This window comes from Phoxinus phoxinus (assembly GCF_949152265.1).
Source record: "Phoxinus phoxinus genome assembly, chromosome: 16".
Lineage (NCBI taxonomy): Eukaryota > Metazoa > Chordata > Actinopteri > Cypriniformes > Leuciscidae > Phoxinus > Phoxinus phoxinus.
This window is the reverse complement of record NC_136891.1, coordinates 4,353,466-4,374,200: the sequence shown is the minus strand read 5'-3', so window position 1 is coordinate 4,374,200 and position 20,735 is coordinate 4,353,466. Positions and strand designations below refer to the sequence as shown.

General features: G+C 38.0%; 1 protein-coding gene across 13 annotated transcripts in view; it reads right to left on the bottom strand.

Moving 5' to 3' along the window:
- tfap2d (transcription factor AP-2 delta (activating enhancer binding protein 2 delta)) overlaps positions 1–20,735 on the bottom strand; it is a 123,432-nt gene that overhangs the window by 60,565 nt on the left and 42,132 nt on the right. For 11 of the 13 annotated variants that reach the window (XM_079584632.1, XM_079584626.1, XM_079584627.1 and 8 more), the window contains 2 exons: positions 4,273–4,327; positions 3,191–3,319 (listed from right to left, as the gene is read on the bottom strand). The gene's annotated coding sequence lies outside the window, so the exon portion shown is untranslated. Of the gene's footprint in view, positions 1–3,190; positions 3,320–4,272; positions 4,328–15,631; positions 15,745–17,205; positions 17,382–20,735 lie in introns of those variants that run through there. The other 2 variants (XM_079584622.1, XM_079584623.1) reach the window with 2 other exon arrangements.

Below are 20,735 nucleotides of genomic sequence, written 5' to 3'. Positions count from 1 at the left end.
CCCACAGTGCATCTGTCTTTGTTCTGTTGCCCTATTGCAGTGATGCCTATAACAGCAGCACAGCTAATTGTGAATCTGCACAACAAACCTATACAACACCTGATTTTAAAGCTTTCACTATTGAAATGTCCTATTAGAAAGACTTTTCACACTATGGGCCCTATCTTGCACCCAGCGCAATTGACTTTGAACACCGACGCATGTATCATTCCTATTTTGCACCCGCGCACAGCGGACTTTTCCCTCCACAGACGCACGTCGGTAAATTAGGGAATGAACTTGCGCTCGCGGGGGCGGTTCAGCGCAAAGAGAAGGCGTGTTCCGGCGCAAAACTTCCCTGGTGCTATTTTCCAGTTTTAGAAAGCAATTCTGCCTCTGACCAGGAAAAAAACAGTCTAAAGACAGTGGCGCGTTGCGCGTTAGTGATGTGGTATTTTAAGGGCGCGTGCTTGGCCATAATGTTAACCCGCATCCACTTTGATTCTCTAATATAAACAGATGCAGCAATTTTCATTTTTGCAAATCATACATTATTACAAGGAAAAATATTAACACACGAGGGAAATCATTGTTGTGTCCGTGAAGATGTGAAAAAGATCTATCTAGATAAAAAAAATAAAAAAATCTAGATTAGGCTACAAATTTACCCAAATTATACGCCTGTTTAACCTAATTTGGGTGGGTTTCTCCCATCATCCCCAATGTCACTTCTCTGTGTTTTACAGCCCTGACGAGAACGTCGGTTTCCTCGGCTGTGAACCGCTCCTGCGTGCGCCGGCAAATCCGCCGTTATAATAGCGATCCGCCATGGAACAAGCGCGTCTGCTCTTAAAGGGAATGTGAGAGGACGCTCTGATTGGTTTATTTCACGTTACGCCCAAACCACACCTATGAATAATGAAGCTACTTCAGACCAACCCCTTTTGGATTTGCGTCGGGCGCAAGAGTCATTTATCCGCCGGGAAAATAGCAACAGCGCCGGGATCCGCCCACAAAGTTACTTGCGCTTTGCACTTTGACACTTGCGTTTCAGATCGTTAAAATAGGGCCCAAGATCTTCATCTTTATACATCTAGATCTTCATGTCTCAATTGTGGAGATGGAGAGCGATGAAAATGTGCAATCTCAGATCTCAAAAATGTCTCAAACTCTGCTCAGATTGACTAAGATATTAATGTTTGACATTTCATTATGAACTCAACATTTCTCCTTGCACTCTCATAAGATCAAATGAGCTTAGCTATTCAATTAAAATTAATTTTATAACATTTTTATCATAATTTTTTAGGAATATTATGAGAAAGATTACTATAAAATTGATACTGAAACATAACTGAAATGAAACAAAAACCCACTGATCGTCATAGATATTAAAGAGCAACCTCTGAGCTTGTTTATGTTTAAAAAATGTTTATCTGGAAAAGTCTGCAACCAAATCTCAATATGAACTCAAATATTTCTCATCAAATTCTGCTATCAATGATTTTATACCTCTTTATATATTTTCAGTACATCAACAATTGTCTCATTTATGTTCATTTCTATAATTAATTTTATGAGAAGTTGAAACTTCAACAAAAAATAACTAAGAACTTCTCAGATTCTTCCAATACCAAATACGGTAATCTAAAATATTCACTTTCAGTTGTATGTCAACAATTGTCTAATTTCTGTCAATTATTTATATTATTAAAATGCAAATTAATTTCAAAAGACACCTCTGAGACAAAGTCGACCCTGAACAAAAACATAACTATAGAAGAACTGAATGAAATATCCTGAGCTATGAACAAGCAAACAATCTGACCTACAATCCACATTCATTTTATACTGTAGCTCTAAACTTCTACTGTACAAAAGTTTGGGGTCAGTAAGAATTGTTTTAAAAATGTTTTTGAAATAAGTCATTAATGCTCACCAAATATGCAGTCATTAGATAAAAAGTAAAAATAGTTTTCTATTTGAATACATGTTAAAATGTTTATTCCTGTGATCAAAGCTGAATTTTCAGCATCATTCAGTGTCACATGATCCTTCAGAAATCATGATGCTCAAGAAACAGTTATTATTATTATCAATGTTGATAACAGTTCTGCTTCATATTTTATGTGGAAACTGCAATAAAAAAAAATCAGGATTCTTTGATGAACAGAAAGTTTAAAAGGACAGCATTCATTTGAAACAAATATTTTGCAACATTATAAATATCTTTACTGTCACTTTGTATCAATTTAATGCATCCAAGCTGAATAAAAGTATTAAAATCTTACTGACCACAAACATTTAAACAGTAGCGCATGTCAATATTTGACTCATTATTATTTGTAACAAAATGAATGCTTAAACAAAACACAACTAAGACCTTTAAATCTCCAACTACTTCCACAGCACTCTTATTTCAGAACAAATCACTGATTCACACACTCATTTAAAGGGTCAACAATGTCGGACTCGTTATAGACTAGATTTGTGCTTCCTCTCCTCTCCTCTCCTCTCCTCTGGCTGGCCGGTTCTCTCTGAAGTGTTAGATGAAGGCATTTGTCTGGAGGGTGGGTGAGGTACAGCCCTGCACGCGTGTGTGTGTGTGTGTGTGTGTGTGTGTGTGTGTGTGTGTGTGTGTGTGTGTGTAAGAGTCAGTCACAGAGATCTCTTCTCAGGCATCCTGACAGGTACAGACGCTCCGTCCGGCTTTAAAGGGAATTCCAAACGAGCCTCTGACAGGAGGCCTATTCCGTGTGTGTGTGTGTGTGTGTGTGTGTGTGTGTGTGCGGTTTGCACACTACTGTGAGGGAGGGGGGACCTGCAGGGCAACACAAATACTGACAGCGAGATCAACCAATCAAATCAGACCCCCCCAGATCCACCCAGCCAACCCACGAGCACGATGCTACGCAAAGTCCCGCCTCCAGCGCTGATTTATGCAAATGAGAATACTGATTAATCCACCTATGCATGCTGGGTAACTGCTGCATAAATTGTCTGTCTGTCAGCACAAACTCAGAAGAAATGCACACACACACACACAATCTCTCCATGACACGCCATCAAGGCCTGTCCGATCAACAAGAAACAATGGAGGAAGCAGTAATTGGAGAACAGCGCTGTGTGTGTGTGTGTGTGTGTGTGTGTGTGTGTGTGTGTGTGTGTGTGTGTGTGTGTGTGTGTGTGTGTGTGTGTGTGTGAGACTAACCGTGGCAGCGAGGATGTAACCCGGGCCGCGAGTGTGTGTCTGGCGCAGCTCTTCAAAGCTCAGGCGTGTTGTTGAACGGCATTAGCTGCCTCTCAGAGCGCTTTTAACACGGAGCGAGGGATGACAGGCCTGCCACAGGAGGAGGGAGAGAAAAACGAGTAAACATGCGTATGCAGCAAAACAACAGTTACCTGAACAGCGAGATCTGAGCGAGCGCACGCACACACACAAGAGCAGAAGAGGAACATGTTGCTTACTGCCAGGTGTCTGTGTGTGTGAGAGTTGTTTAGTGGCAGTTTTAAAACACAGACATTTAGAGCATTTCTGTTCCAGTGTGTGCGTGTGTTTTATCTGCTTTTTTGATGACTAATCACACATAGAAACAACATCATTTGAACAGGCCTAATCAAAGATCATATATGCAGTAACAGTGCAAACGCATATTTTAATATAATCATATAGAAACAAATGTTAGATGTTAGATGTTTTTGCTCCTATATTTTACACTACCGTTTAAAAGTTTTTTTTGAGTTTTTTAATGCACTTAAAATGTCACAAATGAGCAGTTGTTTTTGTTTAATATTTTTGTTTGTAAAATATCTAAACAAAAATATGGAACTATTCAGTGTGAATCAAATTGTGCAATGGGTTCAGATCTTGTCAGATCACTTGTTCAGAATCAAAAGAATATTGTGCACTTGGATGTTATATCCCAAAACTTGTGGTTCGGATCTGGTCAGATTTCATGTGGTGTATCGCTCTCCAAGCTACAACCAGCAGAACTAAAATCAACTAAAAAAAAAAATGTTTTGCTGCCTGTCTGAACAGGGGCCTCCAATGAAACTTTCAAAGATTTGATGTCGTGAACCCCGCAAACTTTGGCAAATCCAGCAAGTAGGTCTTCCTCAGAAGGCTCGTTTTAGCAACCTGGGAACTCGCAAATACTTTTCCAGACGGACTGATTTAAACATGCACACCCTGACTTGTGCAAATCAGCCAATCAGATTAAAGCTTGTGATTGTGAAAGCGCTTGCCATTTTTACATGCAATATAGATCAGACGGTACATAGGCATCTTCTTACCATGTGACAGAGCAGGTGAATCAGGTGTATGCTGTCACTGTCCTCTCTTTCAGTTCTGTAGAGACACACACACACACAGAGAGAGAGAGAGAGAGAAACACACACACCCCTGTGAGGCCGCTGGCAGTGAGCTCGGGTTGGATTAACAGCAGGATTTGTTCCCTGTAGCTGAAGTCAAACAGAGGAAACTCTCCTACATTACGCTTTTAATTAGAATCATCATCTTACATGGCTCAGAGACGAATCGGCTAATTCACTAATAACCCACACACAGACAAAGAGCGTTAAGTAATATCACACCACACAGCTAAAAGTTAATATTGACATTTTAGACATGATATACTCTTAAAAATAAAGGGGTTTTGGCATAAAAGAACCATTTTTTTGTTCCTCAAAGAACCTTTCAGTGAATAGTTCTTAAAAGAACCATTTTTGTTCTTAATGTGAAGAACATTTTGTCCACTAATAAACAATCTTTTGTGGAATGGGAAGATTCTTACATGGAAGTATTTATTGAGCAGCAATTAAGCATATACGAATGATTTATGAAGGATCACGAGATACTGAAGACTTGAGTGATGTAATTGCCATCAAAGGAAAAAAATTTGTTTTAATCAAATAATAAATATTATTTTAAATCAATAATATTTCACAACATTACTGTATGAAATAAATGCATTTATGAGCATAAGAGTTCCTACAACGTTAAAAAATATGTAAAGAACCCTTTTTCACTATAAAGAACATTAACGGAATGCAAAAGTTCCATGGAAGTTAAAGGTTCTTCATGAAACCATTGATGCCCATAAAGAAGCTTTAGAAGAGTGCATGGCTAGAAATGTAGTTTATATTTGTTTCGCCAAAGATCTGCACTCTTGGAAATCCATTTGTCCTGGAATCAAATGAACGGAGCAGAACTAAATATCGGCAGCAAAATCTCTCTCATTTATGCCACTCAACTCTTCCCTAACAGTTCATTTTTTTTTTTTTTTTTGCCATAACAGGTGAAGTACAACATGTGGCCATTGTCTCTGGCGTATGACCCGTTGTGTGGGTTTGGTCGGTTCCTGTGGCTTTCATTCGGGAGTGCGCCTGCCATTCCAAACTCTCCTCTGGAACAACGCATTCCGTTTGAAGTGCTGATCCCTGCTTCACCTGTGAGATCAATACGCTCCCGTTCAAAGCCAGATCGGCTTCATACAGCACCAGATCTTTATTAATTTATAGAAACTTCTTGAAACTTTCTCTAAAGGGAAGCTGAAAAAAAAAACAGAGAAGGAAGAGAAAGCGAGAGAAGAGAGAGAAAAAAAGAAGAAACCAGCATGGAGTGGGTGATTAACTCCGAGATGCCTTTGACGGACAGCGAGCTCACATGATCGGCCTGAACGAGAACGAGTGGAGCTTTAAATGAGACCGCATGGAAATGAGCAGCTGAAATGCATTTCAACCAGAACCAATTTGTTGTGGAATTTTGGATCTAGGTCAAAAATGTATTACATTATCTTAAATTATATTTCAATCTTAGGGCCAATATTTGCACCCTACATTCTTTAAAATAAAGGTTCTTTACTGGCATTAATGATTCCATTAAGAATCTTTAACATCCACGGAATCTTTCCATTTCACACAAGGTTCTTTATAGAAAAGGGTTCCTCAGATTATTCAAATGTTCTTCACACTAAGAAAAAATGGTTATTTTAAGAGCAGTTCACTGAAATGTTCTCTGGGGAACCAAAAATGGTTTTTCTATGGCATCGTTGCAAAAAGAAAAAGAAAAAGAAAAAACCCAACAACTTTGGAACCTTCGAAAGAATGACTGATTTTTTTTTTACGGTTACATTTGGATGGCAATTAGCAAATTTAGAGTTTTTATTTTTGCCATGTTAACACAGACAGTAATTGTTTTCAGGCATGAAAACAGGTCAGGGGTAAAAAAGGTGAGAAGGATGCGGCATATATACACCCCCCCCCCCCCAAAAAAAAACAACAACAACAACAACAACAAAACAACTTGTAATCTGCATTGGCATTGTAGTAGGCTACCAGTGTTTCTCACAGGATTTTTGGATCACTGTGATGAGTGGTCCTCTGCCACTCTAGGGGGGTTCGGGGGCATGCTCCCCCGTAAGAAAACTTTGTGCTTTTCAATGTGAAATTCATCAATCTGGTGCAAATTAAACAAAGAAAATTTCAAAACTCTTTTAGTTACAGTGTCCGTCTACATTACTACTACAATAATAGTTATAATATTAATCCCATGATAGTAATAGCCATATAGCCTATTGTAAAACAAATGCACTGAAAAATAAAGGAAACTTTCATAATTAGTTTTGTACTAATTTCTATACTTGAAAGAGTATATTTCTATACTTCACATTAAAGATGTGATTGGGCTAGCCCAGTGTCAATCAAGAAAAGAACCAATGGGCCGCTGATCTACGTATTTCATCGGGTCTCAGAGAAAAAAAACTATTTACTACTACTATTTATCCCAAAAATGCCCCAAACCAGTCGTCTGTATGATAATCTGAAACAAGCACTGGTGAGCCGTTGTCCTGCTTCACTTCACAGATGCTGAGTGAAAGGAGAATTATAGAATGAAAGGATATTCATTTATATGACACTTTATTAATCAGGAGAGCAGCTTGTTCAGCGCGTCATACGTCGTCCTTTCAGTTTCGGTTTTCAATCGATCAAGTTTTTTCACGTTCTCTCGATAAACCACCCCTTTCAATCCGATCGAAATAATTTGTAATAGAGCTGACACTTTGAGTTTTTAACGGGTTATGTTAAAGCCCTACTTGTTATGTTTTTATAAAATATCTATAGTGAATGCATTATCATATCACCGTATTATTTACCGCCATGCAACTGCGAGCCACAAATTAAAGCTTGGCGAGCCGCATGAGGCTCGCGAGCCGCGCAATGAATACTTGTTCCTGCTCGCTCAGCGCTCACGGCGCCCGCGCCCACTCGCGATATTATCTCGCCCACTTCTATGTCAAAATAAAAAATAATGACATTGGCAACATCGCTGTCTGTATCTGACAGGACAGTTAACATTGTAAGCTAACTTACCTCAGGCTTGCTTTCCGACGTGCGGTTCTTTGTTCGGCAGTGTGTCCAGTTCTCAGACTCGCGGTGTAAAAGACTTTGAAAACATTTCTGCCCTAACGTTACTCTGACTCGTATTGGCTGTCATGTTTCGGCATTCGGAATGATGATTGTTTTTTAAAGCTTATAGTTTTGTAAAGTTTATGGTAACTTTATAGGGGATAAATGCTGGCCTCGACCTCGAACACCCCCCCCCCCCCTCTCTCTAAAATATTTTCTCATCGGATCTGCACAAATCACGTAGGTGACCCTTTTAGGTTTTAAAACGGCGAATTTCGCCGAAAGGTGAGGAGTTTTCATGCCTGTGTTTTACACAGGCACATGATGTAATTTTAGCATTTATAGATAATAATCGGAGTTTCTGCCATTCTAATGGGAATCCGTCTGTTTTTCTCCACCAGCCGGGATCAAATTCCCAGCTGAAGGATCTGTTTGGTAGGTAATTCAGCAGGGAACAGTAATTGAATTTTTGCCTGAATCCCCATCTCTGTGTTAACATGGAGGAATTGGCCCAAAAATCTTTTGTGACCACTACTAAATGCCATAGGGCTGCTATCTGACATTTTTGCAGGTAATGAGCATTTGGGAATTTAAATATACTGTAGATATACTGTAGGCTAACGTCCCTAAATTATCATTCCTGAGTGGAGTCACTCCTGAAACCATTGGTTGACCATGATAACAAAGAAACAGGGATGACATGCTGATTTTACAGACATCATCCTAACAAGCAAGCACAGTCTGAATAGTGCTTACAAGAGCATATTTTAATATAATAATGTAGAAACCTAATATTATGAAGTATACTAAATGTTAGAACATTTTTATATTTTACTCTTCCATTCAAAAGTGTCATGTCAGTACGTTGTTTGTTTTTAAATGTTTTTATTCAGCGAGTAACTGATCAAAAGTGACAGTAAAGACATTTATAATGGTAATAAAGATTTATATTTCAAATAAATGCTTAAAAAAATGTACATATGAAAATTTCCACAAAACTATGGAAATAACCCCCTTCATTTCGTTCTAACACTCTCTTCCTTCTGTGGTACATACCAGATTTTATTTTTATATGCCTCAGTGTTTCATGTTTGTCAATGTTTGTCAATGTCAATGATTGGTTCCATTCAACAAAATATCTTGTTTTGCGTTACGCATGATAAAGAAAGTCAAACAGGTTTGGAAAGACATGAGGCTTTTGGGGGGGGAAGTTTCTCAAAAATGTATAATTTCTGACTTTAATTTTAAGAGCTGTGATTTTATAGCCCAATTTGGAAGCGTTTCAAGGCTTCTGTGAATGTTTGAGTGCGTGTGTGAGAGAGAAAAGTAACTGAGAGAGAGAAAGAGAGAAACCCGTGTGCGCAGCGCTGGAGATCTTCATTTCTTTGTTGTCAGATTTGATGATTTTAGAGAAATTACCATCCCTGCATTCAAAGGAAATCTACCTCACACTTCCATGGCCTGCGGCACGGAGGGAAATAGAAGGTTTATATTTATTTTTAATTATATCAGTTTATCAGGAGGCGTAACATCAGAGCCACATCTGATTTTATCTCTTCTCTTTCACACCTGAGGGAATATTAATACAAACAGCCATTCCAGCTCTGATCGTTGCCTCACACACTCTCTAACACACACACACCGGCACTTTTATGATATCATTTCATCATCCGTCGTTCTCGCAAATAAAAACAAACCACAAGATCTGTGTTTATATTCCAAGCTTATAAAACACACCGATCTATCTAAACAGCACACAGTGCGAACACACACACACACACACCTTAAGACAGAACGTGTGTGTGTGTGTCCACAGGAAAGACAAACCACACATGAGATCTCTTTAATGTCTCACTTGTTGCTCCTCGACTGAGATTGCTGAAATACAGTAAGGTATCCAGCTATAAAACAAAGTGGAAAATCTTGTGCCATCTAACTTGATGAGAAATGTTTGAGCTCATATTGAGCTTTGATATCAGGGTTTAGAGTACAGTCTACATTTACATAGAAATATTTTGTTTAAATCTGAATGAAATCGATTAGATTGATTGATGAATCAGATCAGTGTTTACATAAACACTAAATAAAGTGATCGGGTTGATGTCACAAGACTCATATCAGATTTGATATTAAGACATGCGCTCACTGCATGAATAATTACCTCCTACCAATTCTTCTTTACTTTGTTTTAAAAAGCAAACTTAACATTGATCTACTTTAGGAAAAGACGAGCACACAAAGCTTTGTGCCGTGCTGCTTATATTTATCAAGCAGTAAATCCAGCGCACAGAACAAGGCTCTGTGTTTGAGAGTAATGGGACGTTGTCCTGAACCAGTGGCAAGAGAAACCACCCCTTACAATCCTAAGTGAAATTTAAATCCGACTTGGCCAATTCATTCCGATTGCGGATACCCGTGACCCTTTAATTCTGACTGTGCAACTAGTCCGGATATCTAGGGTCCAGGTAAACTTTCAAAGGTAAACTCTTTTCAAACTCTAGAGGAGTTGCATGTAAGATCACATCAGAAACATCTGATTTATCTGCAATTCTAAAGACACAAGATTTTCCAGTTTAATTTTTATACCATGTACTCGTTCTGTATTTCAACAGTTTGAGTCTGGTAGGAGAAACATCTTTGGACAAAGTTGATCCTTAAAATGAAAAGTTGAAGTTTTCTGAGATGTGAAAGAGCAACCTCTGAGCAATAACACTTTCCTCTAGGAGCGTTTCAAGGTTTGTGCTGCTACATTCAGTATTCTGGATGGACACAACACCCACAATCCCTTGCTGCAGAGGATCCCTGTGAAGACGATTTCCCCAGATGAGATGAAGGTGACCTCTGTGTCAAACGCTCTTTCTCTATCTCCAACCTCAATATATCAAAATAACTTATGCACACAGACACAGTGTCTTTATGTCTGTTACAGCGGTGCATTCACATGCTAAAAGTGTCTCAGGGTTTCCTGCATTCGCTCTCTCTCGTCACCTTCATCTCTGTCGCCACATATCGCTTTTCCACAGCCAAACTACTGTAAGCGACTGCTACTCTGTAACGTGCCCACAAACAAGCATGCAAACTGCAATCTGTGTTTAAAAGTCTTATTCATGGTATTGAGAGCATCTTTATGCCACCATGAGCTGCTTTTGAGTCAGACGTCAAATATATAAAAATATATATAATTGCAAGCAATCCATTCCAACATTTGTAAATAAAATTATTCTTTTTATAAAGTAAGTCAAGGGAAATAAAGAGAGTGGAATCAATCAGCGTGCGCTATTCAGATTTGAACTGAGAATGTCTTTTAAAATGTCAGTTCAGTTCCTGAATTTGAATTGAATTAGAAATTACGGTAGGTAAAGCAACCAGGATTCATAATTTCAAATGCATAATAAATAAAATGCATAATAATCAATAAGTGAAATTCATGTAAATGTCGAAACAAACTTTAAATGGCGACGTGACAAAGCCTTGTTTGAAAGAATAAAAGCCTTAATGTTTGAAGATTTATGAGATAGATAGATAGATAGATAGATAGATAGATAGATAGATAGATAGATAGATAGATAGATAGACAGACACAGTAGATAGATAGATAGATAGATAGATAGATAGATAGATAGATAGATAGATAGATAGATAGATAGATAGATAGATAGATAGACAGACAGACACAGTAGATAGATAGATAGATATATAGATATATAGATAGATAGATAGATAGATAGATAGATAGATAGATAGATAGATAGATAGATAGATAGATAGATAGATAGATAGATAGACAGACACAGATAGATAGACAGATAGATAGATAGATAGACAGACAGACATACACAGTAGATAGACAGATAGATAGATAGATAGATAGATAGATAGATAGATAGATAGATAGATAGATAGACACAGTAGATAGATAGATAGATAGATAGATAGATAGACAGACAGACAGACAGACAGACAGACAGACAGACAGACAGACAGACACAGTAGATAGATAGATAGATAGATAGATAGATAGATAGATAGATAGATAGATAGATAGATAGATAGATAGATAGATAGATAGATAGATAGATAGATAGATAGATAGATAGATAGATAGATGTTCAGATTCGTTGTGAAGTGTTTTGGGCTTCACACTGTGATTCTTTGGCATCACAAAGAATTTTCCCACACATCAAAGACAATCCAGGAATTTGATTTCTGGGTAAAATCCCCCTTTAAGGTGTTTTCTGGGCCCTGGAGGTGTTTTTACATGTCCTGACATTAGTGCTTATTTCTTCTACTTTTCATGACTTAGGTCTGATTACAATGTATTCAGAACAAACTCACATGTGCAAGCAGAATGCATGTTAATAGTATTTATATTTGAGAAAATTATGTTTATGTGGTTAGTGAAAAAAAACAGCAGTCGTAGTCTTCCGAGTGCAGTGACACGGGTTTGCTATTCCGCACGTCGCCGTGACCCGGCGCCGACGCTTCTTGGCTTTTTCTTGGTTTTCCCCGCGGCGCTTTTCTGGGGGGCGGTAGAACGGGGCAAAGAGCGTGAACCGGCGTGTGTTTGTGTCTGTGGGGAGAGCGGGTGACATTTAGAAGCTGCTTGGGGTTTCGTCCCGTTAATATCCAAACTAATTAGCCTCAAAACGCAGCGGCGTGGAATCGCTACCCAGCCTAGCAGCTAAAGCACTCGCGTACAGACCAGCACACCCCCACAAGCTCCCCAAGAACCACAGTCCACACGATCTGTGTGTGTGTGTGTGTGTGTGTGTGCGCGCCTAGATTACAAATGTCAGATAGAGATCGTAATTATAACTTTTCAGCTGGTATATCAGTCAAAACGCTGACACCCTCTCCCTGTCTCTCTCTCTGGCCTGTGCTGTGCGGTGAGGGACGATTGTCATGATGTTTTGACAGGCTGGTCAGAGCTGCAGTCCCTGTGGTTTCACAATTATGCAGCAGATCTCAGCTCACACCCCACTGCCAACAGATACAGGCCAAGAATCTCAATGCTGCTACACTCACTCACTCACTCACTCACACACAGACACTCGCACACTCACACTATTTCTCTCTCTCTCACACACATACATACACAATCTCTCTTTCTCTCACACACACACACACACACACACACACACACGCAGAAACTCGCACTATCTCTCTCTCTCTCACACACACAATCTCTCTTTCTCTCTCTCACACACACACACGCAGAAACTCGCACACACTATCTCTCTCTCTCTCTCTCTCTCTCTCTCTCACACACACACACACACACACACACACACGCACGCACGCACACACGCACGCACGCACGCACGCACGCACGCACGCACGCACGCACGCACGCACGCACGCACACACACACACACACACTCACGCCTCCTGCTACTTTTCTACACCCTGTGGCCTCCACTCCCTTAAACAATTTAGCAATTTTCTTATCTGTCTTTTATTGTTTCTTTCACACTACTGTTTGACACAATCGCTTTCGTATTTATCACACTCTCTCTTTTTCATAATTGTGTCTAAGACTATTGGACTAGAGGATGTGCATGTCTGCCTGTCTGTATCCCTCCATTCAAACATCTATCTATCTATCTATCTATCTATCTATCTATCTATCTATCTATCTATCTGACAGTCCATCAATCATATAAAAACTAAAAAATTGGATACTCAAATCACTACTGTTGTTATTGCTAACCACAATTCAAACTATTAACAACAGTTTTACTTGAAATAAAGCTGAACTAAATGATAGATATTACATGAAAACATTTAATAAAAACTAAATTGAAGTTTTTAGGTTTGAAATAATATACAATGTACACACACTGTTAAAACAAAAGGTTTCTGGTTTCCAAATTTTGCCAAGTACTACTGTATAAACTACTACTAAAATCTAAAGAAAATTATTGTTAATAGGAAATATTGCTGCAGGAATAATAAAAAATACATTAATCCAGAAATAATGTCTTATTAGGAAATCAGAAAATCACAATCACAGTGAAATTTGAGAGAAACTGACTCCATACATGCACTAAAAATGATCTCGAGATGTGTTGGAAAAAAGCGGCTCAGAAAAGTGAAATTAGTTCTGAGAAAAGCTCCTGCAGCGTTTGAGCACTGATGACACTTGCTTTGATATTTTCTTATCTAATGTAATATCATCCAAACATTTTTTTTCTATAAAATCATAGCTGTGTTTTTAACTAAAAACATCTACATTTCGGAGTTTAACATTATCGAGTGAAGCAGGTCCTACTGAGCCGTTCCCCTTCCATGTGCTGTATTAAGCATAGATGGTTATGAAGGCAGATGCCCTACGAACAGAAGTGTGTGTGTGTGTGTGTGTGTGTGTGTTTTAGAGGGTGGGGGAAGAAAGCGAGAGACAGTGAAAGAGAGAACAGGGTAGAACCTTGCCTCAAGCAAAAGCCACTGAACAGTTAAGAACTTCCTGTTTCACTTCAGGCTACGAAGAAAACGCTAACCACACATGATGGAATGATGGCCTTTCATCCGTCCGAAGAAAAGAGGGAGAGAAAGAGAGGGAGCCGGTGGAAGAGAGATGTTCTAAGACAGATCCTATTTTCTAGCTGTCTGTGTCAATTAGTCTGGTGCCTTTGTGTTGAGCACAGGTAACCGTTTAAAGGCCTCAGCGCAGCGTTTGGACTCAATCTGTCCGGCTCGCTTTGGGTGGTTTGAGAGAAACCGGGGAGAACAAAAGGAATATGCACATAGTGTCATAGATGTTTGGATGACGGGATGCGGTCAGGTTTTGGTTAGACTGATCCCTGTATGAATGATGAGATCTTATTGTGTTCCCTATAGTTCTCTATGACGTGAATCATTGAAAAAATATTTAGACTTTGATTCACGATTCAATTAACCAATACAACAAGATTATGAGGTTGCAAATCCCAATATATCCATTGTGCTTCTTTTAAAACGTAATTTATTCTTGTGATCAAAGCTGAATTTTCAGCATCATTACTCCAGTCTTCAGTGTCACATGATCCTTCAGAAATCATTAATATGCTGATTTGCTGCTCAAGAAACATTTCTTATGATCAATGTTGGAAGAAAATCTTTTGTAACATTTTAAATGTCGTTACTGTCACTTTTAATCAATTTACTGCATCCTTACTAAATAAAAGTATTTAAAAAAATCTCAATGACCCCAAGCTTTTGAAAGATAGTGTATACTTCACTTACAAAATTATAATTTAACATACATAAATGCATTAAAAATAAAATAACCACCTGTATAAAATAGGGATAAATGGAATACAGAAGAAAGAGCGTTATACACAAAATGTATTTTAAAAGATAGAAAAGTGTCTTAAAGAGATGATTCACCCAAAATTTGTCATCAATTATTCACCCTTTGATCCAAACACACATCTTTCTCAGTCTAAACAACATTAGAAAACTTGAGTTTACATGCAAGTAAAATTAAACAAAAAAGAACACAAAAGCACCATTCATGTGTCTTAAAATAGTCCATTCAACTTAAATATTATAAGACTTATACAACAGCTTTGTGTGGCAAAAACATTGCAACTATTGCATGAATCATTTAGACCACTTTAAAGATTTCTTTATGGTTCTTTTGTATATTTTTTTGATGTTAAAAAGCTCCAATTCCCATTCATTGTATAAGTACATGGGAAAAAGCATGTAAAACAGCCTTCATATGTTCCCCTTTGGTGTTTTGCAGAAGAAAGATAGTCAAATAATTTAGAACGGCGCATGAGAGCGAGTAAATGATGGCTAAATGCTCATTTTGGGGTGAACCATTGCTTTAATTTAGCATTAAACTGCCGTGAAGGGCCTGGTGCGCGGATGCTTTAAGCGGTCGTGTAATACGTGTGTTTGTCTGAACGGCCAGCAGCTGATATCTGAATCCAGACCCTACGATAGCTGTTCACTCTAATTTCAGAAGCTAAATGTTTAGCTATTAGCGAAGCGCTTTGATGTGTCAAACAGGTTAACAGGTACATTTTCTGCTTCATGAAACAGTTTTAAAATGCACACACACTTTGGTTTAAGGCAGATGCTTAGAAGTGCAAATTGGCCACGTCTGTGGGCTCTGATCAGCGGATTGTGAGAGTGCGTGTGTTTGCCATGTATTTCCCAGTGATGCTGTGACAGGGGTTTTACACGACGCCTCGAACCCGGCTCAGGGACGAGTTTTAGGCACTACATGCAACCTCTGCCTCACTCTCTTCTTCTTTACCTAATTCGCTCCTTCCTCCAGCTTTCTCTTTCTCCTTATTTATGACGACCTCAGCGATAATCATGAGAACACCTGCCACTGTATCCACGGAGATCGTATAACTAAGGAGACACTGCATTTTGGGTCAGGTGGGTTAAGCAACGAACAAACTAGGTTACATTTTATTTTACTTGAACAAAACTCGATGCCATGATACAGGGTGTTGCTATCCAGTTGCTAGGGTGTTCTGAATGTTATACAGTATGGTGCTATATGGTTGCAAAATGGTGGGTTGCCAGGGTGTTGCTATGCAGCTAAGGTGTTCTGAGGGTTATATTGTATTTCTGTATGATTACCATGGTGTTGTTATGCAGTTGCAAATGTGTTTTCAGTGTTATGTAGCTATATGGTTGCAAAAGTGTTCTGATGGGTTGCCAGGGTGTTGCTATGCAGTGGCTAAGATGTTCTGAGGGTTAGAATGTATTTCTATGTGCTTGCCAATGTGTTCTGAATGGTTTCTAGGGTGTTGCTATGCAGTAGCTAAGGTGTTCTGAGGGTTATATTGTATTTCTATGTGTTTGACGTAGTGTTATGAGTGGTCGCCAAGGAGTTGCTATGCAGCTGCTAAGGTATTCTGCATGTTTTATGCTGTTGTATGTTGCTATGGGTTTCTGGGTTGTTGTCTAAAGTCTCTATGATGTGGCGCTGGTTCCTCCTAAGTAAGTCTATGGCACATATATGCTATATTTTCACCTGTTTTATCGTCTACCGGCTGAAAACAACTTTAGAGTCGCTAAGAAAAATAATTTCACATCCACATAAAGTAGCTCAATTTGAGGCATCATTCATGTTTGTAGCACAAGGAAAGCTTAAAATAAAGTCAAAATGAATCATCAATATTCACCCCATTCATACATACCTCATTCAAGTTCCAGGTTTTATTGGGAACGATTCATCAGTGCACCTTATTTCAAAATTTGTAACCTTAAATCAAAATAAATTGCTCTTCTTCTGCATCAGCTTCAATTAGGTCTTTTACCCTTTAACTCGGAAAACCATCAGAATACAGGCGTATAAATGGGCCCCAAATGACAATTCATGGGGTTCACATAAACTAGGCCTATGAACAACACCACTGCTATAGTTATCAGACACAGTGTGTCAGTGGGCAGGTCTAAGTGAGGCCCCTCCCTCTCATTACACAAGTGGGCGTGTCCAGACTCCGACTCCTCCCCCTCCCCGACAGCAGTGTCAGGCTTCATTATGTGTTTTTTTGGTGTGGTGGCGAATCCTCCCACTCGACACACACAATCGCCCACAGTCAGGGTGAGCGTGTTGTATGTGTGTGTGATGTCAGTGCCACAGGCGACTACTGCTCATGGGCCAATCTACCCAACCTGTCACTCTTCATCTGTCTCCCACACACACACGCACAGGAATTCTGCCTGAAGCATCCGGGTGGACACATGGAAAGTGGATTTTTGTACAGCACTTAGCAATATTAGCAGACTCAAGACAATGTGTGTGTGTGTGTGTGTGTGTGTGTGTATTAGCAGTATATGCTTAATGTACATGTGTGTGAGTATTTCACTTACCTGCTTCCTTTAAAGCTGAAATGTGTCATTTTTTGCTGTTAAACACTGTTCTATCCCAGGTTAATGTGCAGAGTCTGTCCCAACTAGGTCGACACAGCAACCTTGGCTCAACCATTGTCGAGTTCGAGGCCGTACCATCCGTTTTGCTGACCTATGGATGGCACAGGGAAGTTACCGCAAACCTGATTGAAAACAGTAACATTAGTTTTGCAATTACTAAGTGAAATGAAACTGATTCTTAAAGTGATAGAGACCTACTAAAATCAACAAATGAATTCTCTCTATATACAGATCAATATATTTGATTAAACCCAAGGTCTTTAGGATTAGGGTAGTCAAACATGATCTCCTCATGTTTAAACATTGCTGTGAAAAACACATCATTATCAGTGCTTAAGTAAAAGTATTAAAAATGCTTACAAAATAAAAAATAGGCCTGGAAATATAAATATTATAAAACATTTCAGTAATATGAAAATTACATTTATGATATTCTCACAAATAGATGTTCTATTTGTCCAGTAAACTAAGAATTTAGTAAAATGAGAATAGAATTATAAGCATTAAAATAGTTATAGATGGATATGGATACATAAAAAAATATAAAAAAATAAACTAATACATACAAGTGTGTATGGCCAATAAAATAAGGATTCAATAAAATGTATAATCAAATATTTCAAGATAAATATTTAAAAAATATAAATATATAAAAATAAACTAAACGCATACATTTAAAAATCATTTTACTTTAAAAAGTATAATTTTCTTGTATGGCCAATAAACTAAGGATTCAATCAAATGAATAGCCCTAAATATATTTTAAAAATATAGATAAAAAGTTTAACAAATAAATTCATTTTAAAAGTGTTGTACTTCAAAAAAGTGTTCTTTATTTTGTCTGCCAAATAAACTAAGGATTCAATCAAAATAAAATTAAAAGCCTTAAATATGTTTTCAAAATGATTGCTATTTAAAAAATACAAATATAAAAAAATACCTAATAAATATTTACCAGTTAAAAAGTTTTGTACTTAAAAAAAGTTTTCTTTTTTTAAAAAGCTATTCTTTTTCTAGCAAATGAACTAAGGATTGAATTCTAATAATGCACTGTTGAAAAACTGGAACTCTCATTACCAGTGGAAAAGGACACACACATGCACACACAGAATGCATTAAATTAAGCCAAGACTCTACCTGAGTTTAACTACTCACCACCAGTCATTCCCAAAACTACAGCTCGACCTCATTGCCCCAGGATATATATCCCACACACATACACACACAGGAGAGCAGCTCCTCTCACACTCCCATTAATTAACCACATTAACATACGAGCACAATGACCCAGTCAAATGACCCGGGGCGAGAGCCGTTCAACTTCATTAAATGTGAAGCCGTCACCCTCCGCAGTCTCTCAGCGGCGCTATCATCTCACTCTCACCGCCACATAACTTCACACGTCACTCTCCGATTCAATGTGAGACATAAACAGGCCAGATAATTAGAAGCGGTTTAATAATGACCTGCAATAGACCAAAGACCCTTCATAACATTTTCTAAAGAGCTGACATTGGTTTATTGTTATTAAGTTTTTTAGCTGTTTTCAGTTCTACGCCTCCCTGACCTTCATATCACATGCCTGAAGGCGTTTCAGAGCACTTTAAACTGGTTTCAAAGCAAGAAAGAAAACAACTAAATTTGTAGTTGAACTCTGATAGTTTTCGTGAACTCTCAGATGCTTATTCGACATCTGAGCAGGTATTTCTCACAGGCCATCTGAATATTCACACGTATTTACATGCCAGTCAATAAAGTCATGTTCCATTATTAGTATTGCAATTTCAGACCGCCTGATGCTGTAGCAAACAAGCCACAAAAACTAAATATTATAAATATATGATGCTTTCTCAACATAAACAAGTTGTACTGTGATATTTCCAAAGAAAATATTGCCCAAAAAATTAAAAATAAACTACGGTTCAAATGATGTTAGTAAGCTCAACTGGGCCAAAGGGTGAATCACATGAAAACTGAATCTCATGATTCAGACCAAAATCAGAAAACACCATTACTGTAATACAGAAAATGGCCATTTTCATTCATTTAATGTGAGAAGAAGAAAAAAACTCATTCTCATTAATGCAATGAGAAAAAATGTATTATTTAATTTTCATAAGTAATATTGTAAATATTCATCATACTGCCTTTAAATTATGCAGATTTGTAATGTAATTGTGTCCATACTGTATTAAAGAAATGAGAATGAGAGCTTTGCATATAATATATGAAAATGTAATTGCACCATAGTGCAAAAAATGCCCTTAATTTATTTTTGAAAAATGCAACTTGTTGTTTTCATTGACTTTTTAGTGCACTATGACCCAGACATTTCATTGTAAGATTCATCCACAAATATACACTTCAAAAGTTTGGGGTTGGTAAGATTTGTTTTTTGATCAAACATTTAAATTTGATCAAAAACACATCCAGTGATGCAAAGCTGAATTTTCAGCATCATTAGTGTCGCATGATCCTTCAGAAATCATTCTAATATGATGATTTGCTGCTCAAGAAACATTCTTATCAAAGTTGTGCTGATTCATATTTTTGTGGAAACAGGGATGAATTTTTTTCAGGATTCTTTAATGAATAGAAAGTTCGAAAGAACAGCATTTATTTAAAAAGTGGAATTTGTGTTACTTTGTTGTCCTTTTTGATCAATTTAATGCTTCCTTGATGAATAAAAGTACTTTCTTTCTTTAAAATCTTACTGACTGACTTTTGAGTGGTAGTGTATATTTTACACTGGCATTGTGTTGCAGTTAAAGCCTTTTTCACAACAAAAACAATCACAATCAATCTTCTTGAAAGAAGTCAAGACAAATCAAAAGATCTCCTTGGATAAAAGCTACTGGGCAGCAAGTTTTGGATTTACTGGTTTTAAGTATCTGTTCCTGCTCAACTGCGGTATCTGCATCAGATCATGTTAACTCCCATTTACAGTTGCCAAATCTCATCAACATGTATTTGCTTAAACTACAGTTAGCTCATCTTTGCTGCAGCGCTAACAGTTGCTGTCGCTAACGTCGCCTCAAATCGGCAACTCTTTGAAAACGAATGACTTCCAGTGGTTTTGTCGCAGCAAATCGATGTCAGTGTGAATGACCCTCAAGCTTTTTCATGAGAAGAGAAATATACAAGTAGTTTAACAAGCGCACAACACAATATACAGCGTACTGTGACACACAATAATGCTCTATATCACACTAAACATTATGGGTGTAACGGTACAGAAATGTATCGATACGAGTCATTTTAACCACTGCACAGCTGACTCTGAAATCACATACTTCCCTACTACTGGTATATAGTAGGCGAAAAGCAGTACCGGTATGTGACAAAAGAAGTATGTCCGAATTCACAGTACTCAAAGATTAGGCAAAAAGTACACGGATGACCTACTTCTTCCGGTGAGATTCTGAAGTGTGCATATGGACTATCCCATGATGCCACGGGAGAGGATTTGT